General features: G+C 41.8%; 1 long non-coding RNA gene across 1 annotated transcript in view; it reads right to left on the bottom strand.

Annotated features, from left to right (window-relative positions):
- The window catches only part of LOC124165485, a 28894-nt gene extending 6000 nt beyond the window's left edge, over positions 1-22894 (bottom strand). Inside the window, exon 1 of the long non-coding RNA XR_006866242.1 lies at positions 22630-22894. This is a non-coding gene — a long non-coding RNA (uncharacterized LOC124165485). The remainder of the gene's footprint in view (positions 1-22629) is intronic.
- Positions 22895-23378: the final 484 nt, after the last annotated feature.

Raw genomic sequence — 23378 nt, 5'->3', positions numbered from 1 at the left:
TATTCGGTGGGCGATTGTTGAGCGTTGGTGCAGTGGAGGTATCGAATAGTACATTGTATTTCCGATCTAACCATGATCATGCCCGGATAGGTAATGACGTGGAGTACTTTTTGTTCGATGAAAGCTACCCCCGGGTGAGTACCTCAACGAATAGGATAATGCCTACGTCTGGTTATTAAATATTGTTAGTTTCATCACTCAAAAAAAAACAATTGACCTCTTTCAGCAAGTATAATTTTTCTCATTTCTCAGCAGTAGGGCTTCTATTCCAGTGTTAAAAACCGACAATTGATTAGCATTCGTATGGAACTGTAAATATCTTCGATTAGATTCATGTTTCTCTGCAAGAAAAGCCGATTTAATCTTCAGAAGACATGGAGATCATTAAGTTCCGCGTAAAATTGAACTAAAAAACTGCACTCTTCAAATTTGCGCTACTATGGGCTAAAAATAGTTTTTATCTCCTTGAATACGAAATGTATACTATTTGCTCATCCTAAATGAATATATAACTAATAACTTCAGGCTTTACTTTGTGAAACCTCTCCATATTGGAAGTAAGGAAAAGTTTTATTTCCTTACTTCCTAAATGAATATATTTTCGCAAAGAGCCGTCGTAAGAGGGGGATAATTCCACGAACAAGCGGGCTAAAGCAAGTGCATTAAACTCAATCTACTCATACTTCTAGTCCAACACCAGTGGTCCCCCACTGTACGTATTTAGATAGAAACTATTAACAATTTTTTGGTCAATTTTGCATTAGGATGCTAGAGCTCTTCAAAATAGACCCGTTCTCAGTCGCGTTTTAAACAGCACGTACACTTTTGTAAATAGTCATCTCGACGCTTGATTAAAACTTCATTCCAAAAGGAAACTAAAAAGAAAATTTGTAATTCATAATAAGAACCTAATTATTTCACCATAGTGTCGAATCCCAAGAACCATTTTCATGAGAAACTTTCACTTTATTTACTCCAATGACTCTCGATAATTCAAACAAAAGACACGTAGACAGGTATGCTTTTCGATAAACATCCACGCGCCATAAGGTCGTCCTGTCGATTATCCTCACTCATTGTCGAATCAATCGAAATCGATCTATCGTGACAGTCAGAAATTGTCGGTGGATCAGAAGTGTTCTTTTATTTTTGCGTTTTTAAAGCCGCCATCCTCCTTTCGAAATACGAAACACTCGGCGGCTTGGCGCCCATGATCTCGACTCTTGGAAACGCGTTTCTGGCCCGTCGAGTGGATTACTTCGCGGAGGTGATCTTTTCAAAACCTGCCACCCTTTGGAGTCGCCGTGCCCCGTGGCGAAATTTCACCTCATTCCCCAATCGCCGATTCGTGCAAAATCCTCTCCCTTACTCGCCTTTGCTCATTCGACTATCTTTAACTTTCTCTGGCTTCGACGCGCATGCTTGCCTATATTAGGATGAAGTTTCTTGTTGGAGTGATATTAATAATTAACATTTTTATTCATTGTTGGTTCTATATTTTAGAATATAATATCCATAACCTTTCCTTGACATAAATTGCCATTCCCGCTGACATTTTCCTGAAGCCGTGAGAATTTCGAAAATCAGTGACTATTTCAAGTGTCAATGAGAGTTGAAAAAATTAACCAATGTTACTTTGACTCAAAAGATATGTATATCATTTCGTGTAGTTGGGCTAGATAAGCCCCTGGCCTATTCATTGGCCGTTTTCCCATTTTTCACTGACGACTAGACGATTTTCCTGAAGGGTTTTCCACTTCGTTCTATCCCAGAATTGTAGCAAACGTATTTACTGTGAAGTATGTAACATCAGCATGTAAACGCAACCAAATCCAGCACCGCTAACAAACCAACAAATTCTTGCGTTTGCCTGTAAAATAACCGTTCGTAGGTAAGCAAACATAATTACTCGAGAAATTCCTCTGAGAAACATCATGAAGTGTGGCCCTTGAACAAGAGATCCCTTGAACAGGTATCCTAGGGAATTCATTTTAAATATTTAGCAACTCAACAAATAACAGCAAAGTGTCCGCGACTGTATTCGCGATCCATATGTATTTTAATGTTCAAGGCATCCAAATCGCTGGAGATGGACCTTTATGCCAATAGTAAATTGATCTGTCACTATGGGAGTAAGAGAATGATTATAAAAGGAAGTAATTTTTTACATCGGATTTTCCCCCGATCGACGAATGACCGTGTAAAGTATCATAGACGTATCCTTTAAATTCTGTTCAATTAGAAAAGTAATGCCGAGGATTTGTCACGATGAAAGGATCACGGGATGAAATCAGTGAAAATATGTCGCCAGATTTAGAGGTGCAGCATCTTATGGAGGGTAAATAATCTCTCTAGTTTGAACTAAGGCATGCTTGTTGAGAACTCTCACTAATCGGGTGAATCGTTGATTCCGTAGATTTTGGAGGGTGCACCTTATAGGGTAGAGCAGGATGGGGGAAATTCACACCCCGGCAAACACCGTTGAGGTGAATAAAGTCCCAGCGAGTATTTCACTGTGAATTTCCTGGAATGGAAAGCACGTGAAAATCCTCCTGAACCTAAATCATGCATCCAATTTCAAGCCCGGGGATAATTTCATTTACGGTTTACAGTGATAGCGAAAATTATGACATTCTCATATCTCACGGCCATTTGTGTCATGATCGGGTTCGTCATTTCCAGATCAAATATTCAGTTTCTTAGTTCGTAACCTGGCTGCAAGACATAATACCAATCCTCGGACGTTAATAATGTGTCTAATACAAAACATCTCTATCGCACAAACCTGCCCTGCCTTATTCTAGCTTTTCCGGTTTGAAAACCTACTTCATCGCACTTAAATTAGCCCGGTTTAGTAAGTACCTACTCACTTTGTCTTAATCTCAAAAGTCTGTTTCCTAATTGACCATTTGGTGATAGTCAATGCAAACAGACAGCCTAACCACTACGATTACAGTCCATTAAGAATGAGAAATTCCAATTTATTTTATTGCTAAAAGTACCCTTAAATGGCCATTTCCGAGGTAACACAACTAGAAAACTGCTGGAGATATTGAACCGGTTAGTTCGGCAGATGAAATCTCGCGGCAAAACGGCGTGTGCGGATTGGCAACTGCTATGACGCTATTTCTCTCATCAGAACATTAGGAGACATTAGAAACGAAGGCAGAACTGATGTTACTGGCGCAAAGAGAACTTTTTTCAGATAGCATACGATTTTACATATTTATAAGTGCAAGCATCAACTTTATTGGTTCTATGGCTGAATATTAACCAATATCGGATATTTATTTAAATTAATTATGACTTAAAATTAGTTTAACTTCTTTCCTGGCCTCAAACCGTTCATTTTTGGCTCTAGGACTCGCCTTTTTTCTCGACGACGAATTCTGCGACATCAATACGACACCGACCGTTCTCTTCATCCCCACCCTGATCATTTTTCAGTCAATACACGCGCTCGAGCCGCTAATTACGGCCGCTCTCTTGTCATTCCACAGCCTGCCCACATGTTTGTAGACGGTATCTCGAATCGTGGAGCAGGGAGAATTAATTCAAAAGGCCGTAAGTCTTTTCCAGACACGACACGCGTGGAAAACTCGCACGCAGGTAGTGTTCCGCAGGGCTTACGTCACGGCGCGTAATATATGCTAATGTGAGATGCGCGCGGAGGGAGGGGAGGGAAGAGGTGGGGGATGAGGTAGGGGTGCCCGCACGTCTAGCCAGGAAACCGCGAAAGCGTTTGAGAGACTATTGAGTTTCTAAAATGCCTTTCAAGTCGTCATCATCGACATTGCTTGTATGTATAGATCCATTTACTTTTTTTTTAATTTCGCGGACTTTGATTGTAGCTCAAGGTCCCAGCCGATTTAGCTGTCCACTGAGAAGTTCTACACTTTTGATGGTTTATAGCGTTTTATTATCGCGGTGTGATCATGGCATAGTGCCATAGGCTAGATTAAGTGGGGGTGGGAATGTGGGAGGGGATAAGGGCAGTCTTGGGGACTTTGTGCTTGGCGTATGGTGATGGGGTGTAATCCCAAAGAGTTGTTAGGAGTTCATTTTTGGTAGCAGGGAAGGATTTCTCGAACCGGGGAAGGTATGATTTCAAAACGGAAAGGAAAGGGGTTAGTTTTAGGTCTTTCCTAATTAAGATCCTTATTTTTTTGGGTTTACCCGTGTCACAAATTATGGAAGATTGGTCTTTCCTAATGTTTTTGTTATGAACCAAGGTGCTCCGACAATTCTTCTAACGATGACGTTTTCTGCTGATTGGATGCGTTTGCGGTGCGTCGCGGCTGTGTGGAGCCAGGCGGGGGAAGCATATGACAGTGGAGGCTTGATGCAACTGTTATACAGGATCAGTTTGGTTTTGAGATTTAGTGGTGAAGTAGATTTCAATAAAGGTCGTTGTGCTGCATGAATTCCTTTTGCCTTTTTTATTGAGGAGTTGATGTGTTCATGCTAGGTTAGCCGTTTGTCCATGTGCACGCCAAGAAAATTTTTTGATTGTTGCTTGGGAAGTATGGAATCCACCTTAAGGCCTGATCGTTTTTATGCGAAATTTCATGGTAAGAGCATTTTTAATTTTGATTGGTTACTGTCCCTTTTTCCAATAATTTATTGAAGAGACAATCGAGATTAGAGCCTTATCGCAGCAATTTATCTTGGCGAAACTGTGAAATTGAATGCCCAAAAAGAACCTATGCTGGTTCACAACAGCTTATAGCGGCGTAAGTCGACTTAGGACAGTCATTTGTCGAGGAAAGCTCAATTTTTCTCTCATTAATCATCCAGTAGCAGGGAAGATAGTTTTCCCTTTAGAGAGACGTTAAAACTGTCGTAAGATATCTGATATCGATTTCACGATTGATGCGCGGTTTGTACTGTAATTAAAAAAATATGTCAGTAGTCGGTCTGGTTCATAGTAAGTCCAGTTAGGTCCAGTCAAGTTGTTGCGAACGGTGCTATAGACTGAATCCTTTTCAAACATCCCTGTGATGAATCAACTTGGTATCACGTCAAATTTGACCAATAAATCTCAGGATGGGAAATGATTCCCTCAGTTACTACACAGTAAACCGGGCGCCGTAAATTTTCCAGTCAGATTTTTACATGGACACTGACTGCTAAAAAGATGCCTTGGAAACCCATTATTTTCAGGGCTAGGCGCCATGAGAACCTTGTTCTTATAATTTGCGAACGTCGCTCTTCCCGTCCCTCACACAACGTGCGTAAAATATCTGCTGCCAATCAGGGCTCACAAAATGTGTTTGAACAATCACAAATGGTTATGTACCAGTCACGGGCGAGGAAGAATTAATTGTTATATAAGTAAAAAAAATTGCCGATAAAGGCGATTGTAGGCTCTGTGTAAATGAGGGTGTATAGGATTCGTTATTCGGACTCCATTAAGCAAAATACTGGGCTGGGATTCCTTCTAATATTGAATTCGACCGGTCACAAGTTAATGTTTCATATTATTTCGTAAAATGTTCTCGGGGTCGCCACCCGTGTTCCTGACCCGGTGGCGATCCCGAGAACATTTTACGAAGTCTATTCGCCGGGAAAGCACTAAATCTTTTTTTCATATTATTCGTTCAATGCTTGAAGATTTTGCTGTGGTATATCTTTTACCTGCTGACTATTATTGTAGTTCCTACTCCCTATCCAATCTTGTAATAACTACTAACCATACTTTCAGAGAGTCACTCTTCCTGAAGCATCATCTTCGTTTACTTCCGCAAGTGGAATGGAGCCCCTAGGGTATTAACCCCATAGCGTGCGATCAAAATATCGTTCACCTTCTCAGCAATTCAACGTCGAGCAGACTGATCTCTTCGCCTAATTCAGTTATCCGCGTTTCGAATTCCATACCATTACCATGCCATTAGTCCCGAATATTTCTCCCGATGAGTAGGTACGGCACCGCCTTAGAAGTGGCAGCGAATTGTATCTCTTTTGTGTGGTTCTCGGACTTCACTGTATACAGGCTTCGATAGTTCATCTTTTCGTGCTATCTAATGCAATTATTTGCACATTTTAACCAATCGATAGTCGCTTGGATCAAATGATGTGCTTAGGAAAGTAATGTTTTTATGTTCACTTCAGCCCATGTTTATAATATAGCTTTCAAAAATTAAAACACGAAGACGTATTCTTGTGAATGATATTTTGCAAAAAATCTTACAACAGCCATTTGAAAAGCCGACTTGGGTCCCCAGCGATTATGCTTTATCCTCCTTAAAAAAGTAACTCGACAGATGAAAATCCAGTTATGGCTTTTCTGTGCGTGCATTGCAATTGAGACATTCTCCCACGAGTGCCTGTTGTCTAATCCCTCTCTTCTCAAACATAAGCTCTGCTTTTGCGAAAATTTATGGAAAATATTAAGCATATCTCAGTAATATTCATCGAATAATTGAATGGGTGACATTTTTTACCATCGAATGAAAGATATTACAGCATAAAAGAGTAAATGTTATCATGGGCGTACTCAGCGAGGGGCAGGAGGGGGCAGCTGCCCCCTCCTAGAAGCAAAAATCGCAAATGTCTTTGAGGTAAATAATATTTTTTCGAGCAATTAATTTTAAAAACTAATAAAGAGCTGTTAAAGTTTCCTTAAAATGTTGATTTCATCCACCTTTTCCATGCTTAAATCTTACCTACGACTTGAACAACCATGGCTTACTCCCCCTAGTTTTCATCCTGGGTACGCCCTTGAATGTTATTGATATAAATTCCTGGAAAATTGTGTTTTCAGTATGTAAGAATCTGAACCATTTAAAAGATGAGAACACTGTTCTGCAATATTTTCCCCCTCTCCAAGAAATAAACTTTCTTTGGGAGCAAATCAGAATAAAGATATAGAATCATCAAAATCATTAACCATTAAGGTGCCGCGGTGATTGCCTTCGTGAATCTCTGCAAATCCGTTCCCTGTACAGCCATCGATCAATCACGTAAGCGTTACAATTCCATAATGCAACTTCCGATTTTCTTATTTCTATTTCTCCAATAAGTAGAACCGACAAGAAAAACTGTAAACCATGCTCGTGAAATTAATAATCCTGTGGAAGTTACTAAAGTTTTTTCCTTATTGGCTCAACATGCATACTAGATTCCATAAAGTCACGCCAGCGATCATTTTAATTACAAAGATACAACTAATACAATTACCTCCCTAATAGCAACAATTCATTAATAATATGAAGTATTCAACGAAAGATCCTATCGTTATGTGACCTTCTCAAAATCAGTATCACGTACTATAGATTTGTATCATGAGGAAGCGATACGGTATGCAGAGTTAGCCGAAATATTACCTTAAATTGTTTTCACTGTCGGTAGCTGATTGCCCACAGTGCCTACTTTTGCAATTACGGGAGTGAATACTGTGAATAGAATCTATGTTCTGCCATATCTCAGGTATCGTAAGAAATGGTATTGATTAAAGCTCCGCCACCACGCGAAATAAATCGCCACCATGCGAATCAGCCTACGATCTGACCCGATTTAGGGGCATCTTTAAATTACCACTCCGAGATGGAGCCGTTGATCTCTTTTTCGGCTCCGTCTCCTTCCTGACTAGCATATTTTTTTCGCCTCTTCCGGCCTTTTGCAAAACCCAGAGACATCCACTCCACGTGTGTCGGCTTGAGCCCCATGGCGTGGGACTCTGTCCTCTTCGAAGGGGAAGGTTCCTCCCGTCGAGAGTCGCGAATATACCCAATGCATGTGTTATTTTTTTCTTCTCGTTATTCACAAGAAGGGTCTGAGGAAGGGTGGTAAAACCTGAGGATGAGTGGTGTCGCGGGAAAAGACAGGTAGGTGGCTTAGACCCATGCTTCGTTCCCTCTACGCAAGCTCTACTGAGCCTCTCCACGTTTCTTCAACGTCTTTTTGAGAAAATGGGTAGAATAAATAGCAAGTTCTTGAACAAATAATGTCAGAAGTCTAATGGGATCGAACGCGTAGTCACAGTCTAACAAATCACGTTTCCACGACGATAATCAACTCAAATAGGGTGTAAAACCTAAGCATAAATAGGGTGGCGAGAAAAAGGCAGGTAGGTGGCTTAGACCCATGCCTCGTTTCCTCTAGGTACTGCGGTTCTTCAACGTCTTTTCGAGAAAATGGCTGAAATGTATAGCGATATCGAAATCAAGTTCTTGAAAAAATAATTCCAGGAAGCAAATGGGATCGAATGAGTTGCCAAAGTCTCACAACTAGCGTTTCAACGACAATAATCAACTCATATATATACGTACTGTAGTACTTAGAAATAGTTGTGGAGACTGATAGTGTAGATAACTAACTTATTTATTCCGTACTGTACGTTTCAGAATTTTCATAGAATTGCTAAGCTAATTTTCTTCTTCTAAAAAGCTTCATAGGCAGATTTCTTTCGTGCATAGGATATAGACTAATCCCGTAGCTTGTGTGTCATATGTAGCGAACATGTTGCGTACCGCATGTTAGTGTAAGTAAATTTTAATCCTCTTGTGGATTTTAGCGATGGTTCACCCCCTGCCAGACACCTCTGTAAGTGGCTTGTAGGGTAACATTTAGATACACGATACACTACGAGCAGCATCTAGCGTTTATGGCAGGGAATATTTGTTACTTGCGTGTTCACAGCTACCCGGTACTACTACAATGCACGTGCAATTGTGTGGAAGGGGCTATGTGACGGTGTGAGTGAAACAACGGTGTTTCATCTACGATTTTTATCCTCACTTCATCTAGAGCGTTCCAAACAGAGCATTCATACCGACTTTTATAGGAAAATAATAATTAAGCTTTTAGACCGGGGCCAGATCGAGTCTTGAAATTAGAAGTCCATACTCCGCATTGGGTCGATTCTGAACATGCGTGAAAATTTTGCGGATGGTAATCCTATGATGTAAAGATAATTTCTCGTTAAGTGCTTAATTAAATGTTTTGCAAATTTTATTCTATAAACCGAAATTACAGGCCTTTGGAACCGAAAATTTTGCCGCGCGCAAAAAACCGACGGTGTGGCTGGAACGGGGGACCAGGGGAAGGTTTGCCCTAACGGAACATCGCGAATATACCTATGCAATGTGTTCTTTTCTCTCTATTCATGCGCAGACCGAGAAAAGCAAGGGTCGGAAATAGAAGTGAGGTCTGAAGGAGAAGGGATGCAAAAACCTGATGGGACGAGTCCGCAAAGGAAAGGTAGGTAGGTGGTTTGGGACCTGGAGAAGAAAAGGTCCCGCCAAATTTTTGCCAAGAGTTGAGGGGTGGGTCCTCCTCTTCTGGGGGGAGCTATAAGCTAGGCGGTGGGTCTGCAAGACCAAGAGTGGTGGGGGTAAGGTGAAAGTGGTAAAAGCGACCGTCGAGGGAGGAACCCTACCCTACCCCTCTCTTCCCCATCCCTTACACCTTTTGTGGGCGCGGCAGAGCGAGAATTTCGGGAAATCGAAGTGGTGGGGGGGAGGTTAAAAGAAAAAAGACTAGGGTGATGGTGGTCGTGAAGCCGACAGAAAGGTTTAGAGTGAGAGAGAGTACCATTTCTTGGTAGGAGGGTGAGAGATGGGCAAAGGACCTTAGAGGAACAGGTTTTTTTCCTCAGAGACAACGAGCGGTCTGCCCGCTTTTATTGTCCGTCCTCTTTTAACCCTCAGCCAGACCGACGTCTATCCCTCTGTACCTCAATAGGGGGAAAGGGGTGCAAGAGACCCTCATGTTTGCGCTAGTAGAACCTGGCACTCCCTTTCTCTAGCGTACATGGGTTTAACGAACTCTTGCCTCATGGTAGCTCTTCACGACAGTTCTGTGTGACTGTGGACCGGTAATATGTGGCTGGTTTTGTGATTTCGTAGATTCGATAGAAAAAAAACAATTTTTGCATTGGTGGTCATCTTCGGCAAGTAATAAGAAGGAAGAGTCGTAAATAAAAATCTTTCTTTTAATTGACATGAACTATCTTAGTTATATCCCCTCCTAATCGCAGCAGTTCAACCCAGATAATTGCTAGGAACGCACAAACATGGCTGATGAATACATTTGAAGAGGTCGAGGTTAAGGAACTTCATGCAAGGAGACCAGGCATTAATCCAGGGTTTTCTCGTTGGCATTCTTCCAGCTTAAACTGTAAAAACATTTTCATTGGAAAATAATTTGAAAATAATTTTATAAATAGAAAATTATAAAAAAAGCATTTGCAAATTTCTTGAGGCGTAAATGTTCTCGTTTAATGTTAAATACTCACTCTGCTGTGCTAAAAAAATTCTTAATATTAAATGTGCGAAATATGTGCTAAAGCTCGGTTCCTCTTGAAATTTTCCAGAATCCCACCAATCTTACAATTAGTAGTCTCAAATCTAAGGTTGACTAGATATTAGAACAAGGTAGAGCTCAGTGGTCGAATTAAGTACGTGGTTGCATATGTCAAATGTTGAAACTGTGTACAGTTAAGAAGCTTTTAGAACAGCAAACTAGATTTAATATGTGCCTGATACAATTCCTGCTCCTCGTGTTTCCATTGGAGTTTTTGTGTACCTACTATCCTATTTTCCCTGAATTCTTCACATCGACTCATGTCCAGCCGAAGGAATGTCTTTTAGGATGACCTGGGCACTCGAGTTTATGTCACATATCGAAAAGGTGGTTGAATAGATTTAGCTGGAACGACTTTTTAAGCTAGTTGAGCTTATATTTAGCCTTTATTTTGCATTCCAATAAGCTTTTCCTTCTCTTGGTAGATTGCCCTGAAATAACATTTTTTATAAGCAGACGTCATGGAGTCGCATAAATCTTGAATCCATGCAATAATCTGAGTCTTGATTTTTCTGCAGTCAGTGTCCTAAACTTTTAAACTAGCATAAAAATTAAGATGAAGGCCTAGGAATTCTGATATTTTAATTATTGTTGTGCATGCACTAGTCAATTGGTCATTGCTGACTAGCATTGGCTTTTCGAGCGTCAGCGATGAAGGTCATTGTTTCTCATTTAAGCCACAGGCTCATCTTGTATTAGTCGGGTTAATCGACCGATTCCGATTTCATAGGCGTGGGAAAAATTCACTGTCAGATAAGATTTTTGAAAATCGCAGGTGACGATTCAGCTTTAGTATCACATAAACCAAAAGAAGTATTAATCTTATGCTCTTCACTTGCGTATTTGCTTCGATTCCAATAAAAATGATACCAGGCGAGCCTCTGGGATCTTTGGCAGTGCGAGACTTTATCTCCAGCATCCAGCATTCAATAGGTACGCCATATGCGCAGTTCATCTCTAAATAGTCTCTTCAGCTAGCCTCACGTTAGCATTCACAGTCATGGACCCATTTGTTACCTCAGTATAGTAGAGTTAACGATGTTAAAATCTTCGACAAAACTTTATCAACAATTTCATTTATTTTTATCATTGCCTCTTGTATTATTTATCGTTTCTTTTAAAATCGATGCAGCAATTCATTTTAGCAGATTAATAAATGGCTTTGAGTTCAGTTCCTTCATTTTCGGACCGGTGGAATTTGGAACTCACCCTGCGAAACTGACTGCTGAGATTTCATAAATCCTTAGCTTATTTTGTATTGGCTGCAAGATTCTCTCCTTATTTAAAAGAAATGAAAATGGAATTGCATATATGTCTTTCAGTAATACTGTTTTTATCTGCTAATATTCATATCAAAAACTTACAAATTTATACCTGTCAATATAACCTGTAATCTGTAATATAAGGGTCACGATTGTGATTTTACGAAGTGTCTGATCGTGAACGATAAAATACAACAGCCCTCAACAGCATTCACTGCTGTTTAAAATCCTTCTTCCTTTGTACGGATTAGTTACTTGTTGATTAATTTGATTAGTTGATTTTTACTCAATATCACCGAATAATATTCCTAGCAGTGCTGCGAGATCGATATGTACGTAACTTTTCTCGCATGTCTATTACTTCGTGATGCATGTACCTACATGTGGTCCTACAGACTGCTGTAGTGGAATGACCGGTGCATGCTCGGTAAGAGCTAAGCTCTTTCGCATATGAGTTCATATCATATTGGTAGGACATCCGTATGACTTTTTGAATGCGTGCGACAAGTATCCCCTACCACTCTACAGGTGGCTCGTAGGGCAGCATTTACTTACACATTCACGCGTAGATGTCACTTACAAAAAGATTCCAATTATTGGGTTGGATGAGGCAGCCATATGCGAGTTAAATTTGCACATTTTATGGTAGCGGAACCAGGTCGTACGAGGAATTTTATGTCGGTGTGGACGAAGGCTTCAACCAGGATGAGAACACGGGACTCCTCGTCTGTAGCCCTACGATATACCTACTAGACCATCACTCTCCCCTTACATGAATGGAGATGTTATGAAATAGTATGCGGCACTGTTTCCTGGAATAAATTGCCTATAAACTAACTGCTGGATTTTTATTTATATCCAAATCATCGAAAACAACACTATTTGCCCTTTTACGTCGGCATTAAAAAAATAAATTTTAGCAACAAAACGTACGCGAACGTCAATTCCCTGATGTTGAAGTTGTTTCGGGTTTCCCACCGAGTGAGGTTCTCCATCTCTGCCGACGTACGATGGCCGTATAGTCCATCGTCATCAGGGCTTGATGACGATGGACGACACGGCCATCGAAACGTCGGCAGAGATGGAGAATCTCATCCGGTGGGAAACCTGAAACAACTTCAACATCATCATACGCCGGGAAAACCTCAGATCTTTCGTCCATTCTCTGGTTAGTGGCATTTTACCCAGGTGGGATGCGAACCGGCGACCATAAGTTTGACAGGCGAGGACTTTATTACGATGCCATCGAGACCCGCAAACAATAGGGTGGTTTCCTATTATTTTTTATTGCCTAAATCGAAAGATTATTACTCCTGGAGTACGTATTTCACGCTTTTAGATTATTAAATGACGATATCTATTTTTCGCGATTTAATGAAAAGTGAAAAATTTCAAGCGCGCGAAAACGCGACGGCTAAGTAGGAATGCTGGTAAAAATTCCTGTGACGTATTTCTGGTTCCCGCTGTCGCCTTGTGAGGTGACCTTGGGTCAAGGCTTGAACGCTGATACGACGGAGGCGGCTTGCAGGTAGCAGAGTACCCTGCTAGCAGGTAGCGCTTGGATAACAAGGATTATTATTCCCCTATCAAACGAAGGAAACTTTCCGAACTTGGGTATTTTTAATGTGAGATTAGTATGAGATGTTTCCCTGAGATCTGTGCCTCATGCATCCATTGGTAATCTCAGAAAATGTAAAACTCCTATCTACTCGTATAGAAACTAGGTCCCTGTGACGTTACGTGGAGTGGAATCGCATGGGCGCCAATCTGGCCTTTTTCAAATGAGGTTAAAATTGATCGTGGCCATTCGTCTAAACTGGAATTTCTAGAACCAAATAATTTGTATGTTATGAATACACTAATGGTGGGTAACGAATCGCAATTAATGCTTTTCGTTTTCATTGATGAATGAAACCACCCTATTGTCAAAGGGAATAGTCCATGTAAAGGATCACTTGCACCCACGAGCATTGGGGCAACCGTGAATACTTTCCCCCGCAACCAAAGCCGTCGCCTGTCCGACAAGAGGGAGGAGTACGCGTCCGGGGTGCAGGGACGTGGGAAGATGGAGAAATGAGAGGGGAGGGATTGGGAGGCTGGGAGGAGAGGGAGAGATGGTAGGAAAGGGGTTTGCGAACGAGTCTAGCGCTTTCTCGCGTGAGTGAGGCCGCCGCTTTTCATACGGACCCGGGTGGAGTGGGGGAAAAGGGGCAGTCTGGCGTGCGTGCGTGCGAAACTAGTTTTATTTTTATATTCTCTCTTTCGTCTCCTTCCGCACCACCTACTACCTTATGGCTAGGAATGTGCCAAATTTACTCGAACAGAGCTACACAGATAATGCCCTAGTTTATGGGTCGTAATACCTGTACATTTACTTCTACAGTAAAGTGCTGACTACTTTCTAGTAGAGTGTCAACTTTACTCGAACAGAGAGAGGATTCACAAGTCTATAGATGGATACTCGAGTACTCAGAAAGATAGTCTAGTATCCATGTCAAAACAGAATCGAAATCGATAATGTCTTGAATCTTTCACAAGTAAAGTCTGATGAGGCAAATTCTCAAGTGCCCACTTAATTGTCTACGTACTCGGGAAGCCAGATGAATACTTTGGGGTTTAAGAGGTATTCATCCTCATACTATTGCTACATTCTTCCAGGCAATCGCGTGACCACTGGGGCATGAAATTACCTATCCGTCTCAGGTTTTTGTATATCTGCCTTCGTGTTCATGCATTCGTATTAGGTCCCGAGTGCCAGTCGAGTTAATCATGTATAGCTCGATTATAATTTCGTGAATTATTTTCCCAGATGTAGTGAATTCGTTACGATTAAAGAAGGTATTTTGAGTTTTGCATTTTTAAAGATATAATCAGTTTTTCAGTTACGCACATTTCTAGGTATAAAATTCGCCAAAATGATATCCACATGAAAATAATTTGTTAGATATCAAGTACCTACAACATTCAGACGAATATATTTATTTCCATTCCAGTGAAAACAGGACCCATTGGCCTTTTACATCGAGATTTAATAAACATTGCAACAATTACACGTGCTCGAACAACCATGCCCTGGATAAGGGGAACATACACAGGCGGGATTCGAATCCGCGACCTCTAGTTTGGCGGGCGAGAACTTAACCCCGCCTGTCACCGAGGTGTACCGAGGAATCATATACCTACAAGCTTCTTTGGAGGTCGTCTAATTAGGATTGTAGCGGGAGTTGTTAGGACACTGCAGTTAAGCCTGAAAATAATATTCAGGTGCGATAATCGAGAGATTAAATTGAGGTCGACGTTGAATTTATTACACTCTTATATTGTTCGGGTTGAAAAACGAATAGCTGTACCTATATGTTCGGCAGTATTTCTCTCTAATTTTATTTTGCGCGTAAAATCCAGGTACTTGTACGCTGGTATATACGGCCAACTCTCACTTCACGCTCCTCTGTCACTCTTCCCCAAAACCTTCCTATGCCCAAAGTGAAAGCCAATCGGTGGTGACTGAAATATGCCCCTTTCTTTCACCAGACTGGTGGAGTGGGGCAGTCCTTTTCAGAAGGGATTATATTTGTTGTTGGACCGAACTTCGTCCTTTCTTTCTCTTCGAGAAAAACCCTTCTACCATGAAGTGATGGTCTATGCTGCCGTCGTGAGGTACTCTCAGGGATTGGTTCCCCCGTTGATGTCTCCCACGACAAGGGTGCTCAGACGTTCGGTTTTCGTTTGGACATTTCCGGCTTTTACTATTAATGTTCGTTCGGTTGCCTTTTTCAGCGAAACTAAATTGTTGGGCTTTCTACCTTCCGGTCTGAGGTGGTTCCTTCAGAAATGAAAGAAATGGTCATGTTCATGAATATTCCTAAAATGTCATTTTCTATTTTTATGTATGTTCTTCGTTGACAGATGGTCAAAAACATAGTGGTATTCACGTTCTTTTTGAAATTTTTATTCGGAAATCACAGGCCCTTGCGTCAAGGCTTGCTTTAGCGGAGGAAATAAGTTAAGACAAATACAAAATTTCGTTTTGACATAAAACTGACATACGGTGCGCTATACCCCAATAATCGTTAAGCAAATGGAAGCATATCGCAGCACTATTTTCGGTATCATTGTCGGATTAATGCTAGAGGTACAGCTGAAAAGGAGAAAAGCATCGATTTTTACACTTTATATGGAAATCTAATTTGGTTTCTGACATTCGTTAAGTTTTTGGCATCTCAAAATTGAAAACAAGATAATATGTGACAAGTATTTTTAAAGCCTTGTATAATAATGATAAGTATTTTAAAGCCTTGGCTGCGCCTCCTCGATGCACCAAATGCTGAAATAAGGAGACAAATAATAGCCGCAGAAGGCGTTATTATTTTGTCTTTTTTTAATAAATATATAATTTTAATGGAATTTAGCTGATGGTTAATATACGAGTTTTGGATCCACTGCGTCCAGTTGGCATCCGCAAAGATTGCAACAGTCTGATGTGGGTGGGGATACATCATTTTTTGCATTCCTGGTCCAGCGTATATAAATGTAATGGTTTTTACTCGGAGTTGCACACTGCGTTTAAACGCATTTTTTTATTTCGCAAAGTATGTCTATGTAATTTCTTCTTAAACTATTGTGAATATTAATGAAGAATAAATTTAAAAATTACGTCGAAAATTTATAAATATTTTGTTGTAATTGCTCTCAGCGAATGAAAAGGAAGCCAATGTTTTTATAAATGTGCCCTACTATTCTTATTTACGTTCGTTGGTTATTTGAATGAAGCGACTGACAACGTTAGCTGTATTTCATTATTACGAAAGGGTAGAGAAGAAAAGGTGTAGAGAAATCTTTTATGCCCCAAAGTAAAAGGCGCCAAGGGGGACAAAAGGCTTTGCATTCCATACGAAGACCGGAGTTCTACAAAAAGTACTCTCCCAAGGATCAGGCGATATCTGTCGAACCTCCTCTACCTTCAGAAATGGAAACCGGGTTCCCGAGATGTGAAGCCAAAGCACTAGACATCATACCAACCAGAACCCAATTAAACCTCAAATGTCCTGCTTCAGATAATTTTGATCCGTCTTGGCTGGTGGAGCATGGGTTAGGCCAAAAATAAGCCTTCATTGAATGCCAGGATAATTTCTATAACACACTTTAATAAAGGCTAATTACTTGAGCACCTAAATAAATACGCGATTCACCGAATTAGCATTGAGTACTCTAATTGTTACGAGAGTAGTCGGATGAGGTACCACCAAAAACGTCAGCACATGTCCCTGATGTAGTGTAGTCCTACCGAAATGTCCGGGGGAACCTGTGTACTTGGTTGCTACGTTATTCGCCTAGGTGTTCATTGTGATAATTTTTGTGGTCATAGCATCTATTGTTTTACTATATGTTACACTATATGTTCATGTTAGTACTATGGAAATCATTTGAGTATCCAAATTATCATTCAGGTGCGTGGGTAAAAGGGAGTGATATTATTTTTGGCACGGCCCTAAGTCCAACCACGCCCGCCGAGAATCGGTCGGGGCCTTCAGCATCAGTGAGCAGGTCGTCGACCCCTATCTTTCCCGCGCCCGAAGCCGCGATCCTCTCTCACGCCCGGCGCCATGTTCTCCCGCGGATAGATTCCTTTACGTCTCGCTCGATCAGGGTCGTCCTCGCCGGAATCCGGAAGTGCGAAAGTCACCTCTGCTTTTTTTTACTCACGAAGATGCACGATTACCGCGGCAGAGATCAATTTGATCCACCCCAAAATCCATTCGCAAATATTGGCGGTGAGGGCGTCCGGCTCAGTGTGGCCGTTGGGGCAGTGTAAGCAAATGCATTCGGCCCGCTTTGCGTTTAGCGTGAACTGTACTGGTTATAATGTCAATATTTAGGAGAGCCACTGATTTTAGCAGTTACTTTTGGTCAATAATGACGGTTAGCTGGCGGAGTAAGAGCTAATTTAAAGCTGAGATTCGAGATTATTAAGGGCTTAGTTTTTGCAGGAGAGTACTCCTTATGGAGGTAGACCCATTGCCGGCCCTCCGCTCACCGTACTTTTGGGTCCAATCTCTTATATCGGTCATTAAAGAGAGTGTTCTTATATCTCCTCACTACGGAATCTCCACCGTCAACGCCATAAGCCGGTCCCAGTGATCAAGACTTACATGGCCGTCGCGAATTCGAGTCCCACCTAGCGGTGAAGGTCTCTGGATGAAGGTCTAGGTTAGACGTTGCTAGGTAAGCGTAGTTTCCGAACACAATAGTTTCACGCGAGAACTTGACAGCAGCTGAAGTAGGTATTTTATTCGCGGAAAGTAGACCAATACAGTGATCTGCTTTTTTTTCTCCGCAGACCACAATTGACATACTAGTCATTGTTGGGATGCCAACAGTTATCCTAAAGTTTACGTCGGTTTTAATTTCTGTTATTCGACTCATTAACGCCGATAAATGTTCGGTAGTCATCCCAGCATCATAAAATCGACATGTGCGTATGGACCATGTTATAACGGTGTGCCGCGGGTATTAAGACATCAATTTGCCGGACTCGGTGGCAGCGGAGTACAGTCCTCGCCAGCCAAACTGAAGGTCGTGGGTTCGAGTCTTGCTTGGGTAGGTTACCCCCAAACCAGGGAATGGATGTTCGTTGTCGTCCTTTGTTATTTGTAGTAGATGATTGGGTACATAGATACAGGTACGTCGACCGCGGTAGCCATGTTGGTAGCGATCAAGCCTGCCCATGTGAGTTGTAAGAGATCGAACAACAGGGGCGCCGACTTATAAAAAATATTGGGGGGGCCCATATCGGGGGTCTTGCCCCGGGAAGAGTTTATATTCAAAGTGTGTCGCAGCACCGTAAGACTATCATAATTCACACCACTTGTTTTCAGTTAACCTGCTTACTGTCTTATAATTATTTGTTTTAGCACATTGTTGAATGTGTTTTAAAAGGTAACTATCGTCAAACATGGGAAATAAAAAATACAAATATATTTTTGTGATTTCACCAAGCATAATATAACTTATTATTATCTTGAATTATTGAGGGGGCTCCGCCCCCCCAAACGAAACTTTGAGAGGGCTCGGGCCCCCTCAGGCCCCATGGAGTCGGCGCCACTGTCGAACAATACCACATGGATACTCATGTTCGTCGGTAAAGATATTATTCATTACTATCGAATGACTATAATTTTTAGTTCAGTGGAGTACATTCCTGAAAATACTACTTATGGTATAAAACGTTTTTACTGAGTTCGACCCTGTGATGATCATTATAAAAGTAGATTAATTCTTGGTGCACCCAAAGTTGTTTTTTCAATTATTTCTGACCGCGTCAGTTTGAAATAATTAGAAATTCTTACTTCTTCATTAGAAGACCTTCAATGGAAGTGGATCTTGCAGCGTTGGATTGATTGGTTACATTACGGTTGTATTGGTGAATTACAGCTTGGGTTTCTCTGTGCCAGTCAATTTAAACTTAAGATAACTGTTTATATACCTCAATCTTTAACGTCTATCTATCGCCTATTGAGGCGTCTTATCGAAAGACAGTGCTTCGGAGTCGAAAATAGCCTTCCCGATTCTCAGACGTAGCCAGATACGCTTTCAGTCGCGGATCGAGAAATCATGAGACGAGAATGAAGTCGGCCAGTGTGTAATTGAGTTCCCGGTGTGACTCCCAATTGACGCCTTAGCACGAAGCACGGTGTTGGTCGCACCATAGAAGGGCAATGGCCGGCGAGGCGTGGAATCTCCGCTCGCTATGTGCGGTGGAGGCTCAACTTCTTTTCGGTTGCATTGAGGTGAAGGTATTACTCTTCTCAACTCAAAAACGATGGACGCGGTCGTGAGCACGTTAGAGGAAAAAGCTTCGGCGCCGCGTGAATTGACATTTTGGTCCAATTTAGGCGATAGAGGCTCCGAAACGGTCAAGAGAAAACGGTATTTTATCCTCTTATCCTCTGGCTGTTTCCGATTCGAGCACATGGCGTGCGGCCAAGGGGAAAATTGTATGCGTAGGCACAGTCTGCGACGGAAAACGCCCGTTTTGGATTTCCCACGAGCAATCGCCCCGGTGATTATCATTCTGGTTGAAATTGTCCCAATTTTGAGGAGGATAGAATATGTGGTGCTCATCGACTAACTGAGATGTGAAAAGTTTTTTCGGTCACATCAAAGGGCTATATTGCTATGGATACTTAGCAATTATGCAATTTATGTGGAATTAAATAAAAGTCTTCGGTAAAATATAAATCAATGTAACCTTATTCATTCGATTCAAAGAACAATTTACATTCGGCATCTCCTCAGTGAATATAGCCATTTTTTAAATGCTTCTCCGGTAATTAGTGAACTTGCCCGGGATTTATTAATAAAGTCATCGATTTGACAAAGGCTCATAATGGAACTGAAGCTATAGATTTATTATCGTTATTAGAATTCCTTACTTGTTCTCCCTCTTTTTTCTCGCGACAATCAGGAAATTCATCTACGCGAGATCGTCAACTGGAGGGAAATGAAGAGATGAGTTCATACTTATTCGCATCATGCCTCAACCAACTTTGCAAGAGAGTCGGTAAGCACTTGATTTCTGCAGCTCATGACACGCGCCTGATGACATTGATAATTCCTCAGGAGTGTTCTCGGTAGTGATTGCAAATGAAGGTGACAGTTATTTTCTAATTACCTAATTCTTTATTGTTAATTCATGCCTAGTTTTCTTGATAATCAGGAAGCGATAATACCACTAAACTAATACTATCCGAAATTCTATTTATTGAAAGCCTATTTATTGAATAGTTGAAAATGGCAGTATGTGCCAAACTTGGGTCATTTGGATGGGCGTGTGGTAATGCCCTTCATTGTTAATTCCTCATTGTAAAGGCCGTTAATGTGCTGTTTTTGGGGTAATGGAAATAAATAAATAAAATAAATAAATAAATAAGTGTAGAAATAGACTAGTACTTTTTAATATTAAAGGTTTGCACCGAATTACACCGGAAACTGTATATGTAATTCCAAGGATTGGTAAGCTTAATGAGATTTTATAGCTAATCGGTAGTTCATAGCAATAAATCATGCGATGTGAGAGACGAAGCAGTCCTTCATGGAAAATGCTGAGAGATCCTACCGCGTGATTTCAATGCAATATTCAGCGCAGTTTTTTTCCAGTGTCAGATTCAAATTTTCGCCCACCGTTTCGGGAATTTTAGATCCGGGAGGCAGACACGACGCGAGAGATTAGTCACTTTTCCTTGAAAAAAATGAAAGGATTCGATAGTTCCTTAATCTCTCGTCAAGGTGCTTGGGTTTCTGAAGCTTGCCTTGAGATTAAAGACTGCTGAATGTGAGATCCAGAGAGGATGGAGACTGGCAGTTACGTTCGTCGCACAGTATACGCGGCTCGAAGTTATTTTATTCAAATAATGGAATAACTGAACAAAAAATGCGACAAGTACTTCTATAAATATTCTAAATCAACCCTAATACAAAAGAACGCCATTAAATTTTAAGTGGCGTCGATGAAATGGCTGTGAAAGTCTCTCGGGCTTCCCACCGGGTTAGGCACTCCTTTTTTTGTCAGCGTTTCGATGAAATACTTTTCCATCGTCCTCAGGCCTGGTCGTTGGAAAAGTTTTCATCGAAACGTCGACCACGCCTAAACAGATGGGCAACCCGAGAAACATTCACAGCCACCATTCGCCGGAAAAGAATCGGATCCTTCTATACGATTAAATGTTTCAAAATGATTAAATTATATAGTAGAGTAAAACTTTAACGTGAAATTATAGAAATATCTCGGATCCAAGCTGTTCAAAATATTTTGATTTCAGTTTTTATTACTAAAAATGAAATGGAATAGGTTTTTCTGGTTGAAGACCTGATGTGCTCGGCGATGCATTACCGCGATACCGGTAATGAATTTAGGAACTACAACGAATGTTGACCCTATTTCATTAGATAACTAATTCCTCCAAGGAGTAATTATAAAATAACAATTGCAACCTCGTAACATAACTTGCACCATTTCACGAACACTGGTACTACGCAGTATGAATGAAACCGGAGATCAGTGAATGCAGGAATGGGTAAAGGAGCTGAGGTAGCGTGTACGTGGCCCCCAGCTTTTCATTCATGGATTGCGAAATTACATATAATGCCCACCGCGGCGGGGACAGACGCAGAATTCCGCGGTGGGGTGAGCGCACTTAGCTAGACATGGCTACCTATGCGACATTCACTTATCCAATGCACAAAATCAAACCACGTGCTACCTCTTTGAAATCCCTGTTCGCGCGATATTCGCCATGCATGCATCGTGAGTTGCGCTCCAGACGTGTCACGTGACGTCTATCCTAGACCGACGATCCGGCACTATCTATTGAAGTAGTTACTCCGCGGCGTGTCTACGGTCTGACAGATACCTCTGTATTAATTCACTTCTCAATCGTTGAGGAAATCACTTTTCCAAGGGGACATTGCACTATTTATCGCCCCAAGACCCGTAAAGATGGGGAAACTCTTGCAATGAGAAGCTTAGGTCACAGCTGAAGAAAAGCTGGAGCCAGTAGAAACTACGCAGTGATTGGAGAGCGAATCTTTATACAATTTTTTTTGCGTGGAAAAATTCATGGTTTGGTCCTGAAAGAAAGTGATCTAAATTTCATGAAATATATCGCCACACATTTGGACGAGAAAATGAAAAACATAAGGGTACAGACACCACGGATCAACGGAGAATCTATCAGCCTCCAGAGATGAACAGAGGTAGACGTCACTGTACCATATTGGAGGGTTAGCAACACTGAAGATAACGGTGGAGTAAACGCGGAATTTCGGTAAAATTAGAAAGTCGTCCCTGACCACCCGAAACAATTGACGAGCGTACTGTCCACGTACGTTTTCGGTGTCTCTATAAACTTGCTCAGCCTCCTCTTTCCACGTGGCTGAAACTCTTGTGGACAGTGGTGGTTAAGATTTGAAAGAAGGAAGAGTATAAACGTGGGCGTTGGTAGCACTTGTGCAGACCGAGTTTTCACCGCCGCAACCATCACCGAAAACTTTAATCTAGACCCACCTAGCATTGCCAGACCACCGTCGCCCCTTTCAGGAGGGAGTGTCCTTCAGTGCTGTCTCTTGGACCGCTGCCCGCCAAAAAATCCCTCAGCAGCCTGCAGTCCAGCATGTCTCTCTCGGCGTGGACGTACACGCTGGCCCGCGTCTTCCGAGGTCCATCCACACATCACACTTGCAACCAAACACCGAACTGAATATCCTCCACCTCCTCCCTATTGGGGGACCCTGTTTCTTCGGCACCAATCCCCTCCTCCATCGCGCGCCAATCCCCCTCCCCTCGCCCCCTCCCGTGTGTCTTTTCCATTCTCCGCCCACCTCCTCCTCTTCGTCCCTCCAACTTCGCTGCCGACGACCCAACTGCCGAACCCCTCGCAAGTGCGCCACCTCTTATAAATTCCTCCACTTCTTGCCCCGCGAGGGGAGACTCCGATTGGTCAGTTCGAAGTTTTCCGCATGGCGCTGTCTTATGCGGTGGCGGCGGCATCGTAGCGTCTCCGCGACCGTCTTTTGCATGACGTAATGGAGCGGTAAGCGGGAAAAAGACCGCGATTTGGCGAAAGGTATTCCGCCCGTTTTTAATCCGCTTCATTTTGTAGCTCGTTTCGTTTCTGTTTCTTCCTCTCCCGTTGGCTTCCCCACTCTTTGATGAACTATTGGTGGCATCTTCGTCTGCAGTCGCCGGGCGATTTTGGTTCGCGTGAAGATTTGCCGGTTTCCCTCGTGAGCTGGGCTTATTCCAATTCCGCACTC

The sequence above is a fragment of the Ischnura elegans genome, chromosome 9, assembly GCF_921293095.1.
Source record: "Ischnura elegans chromosome 9, ioIscEleg1.1, whole genome shotgun sequence".
Lineage (NCBI taxonomy): Eukaryota > Metazoa > Arthropoda > Insecta > Odonata > Coenagrionidae > Ischnura > Ischnura elegans.
This window is presented reverse-complemented; position numbering and strand designations above follow the sequence as displayed.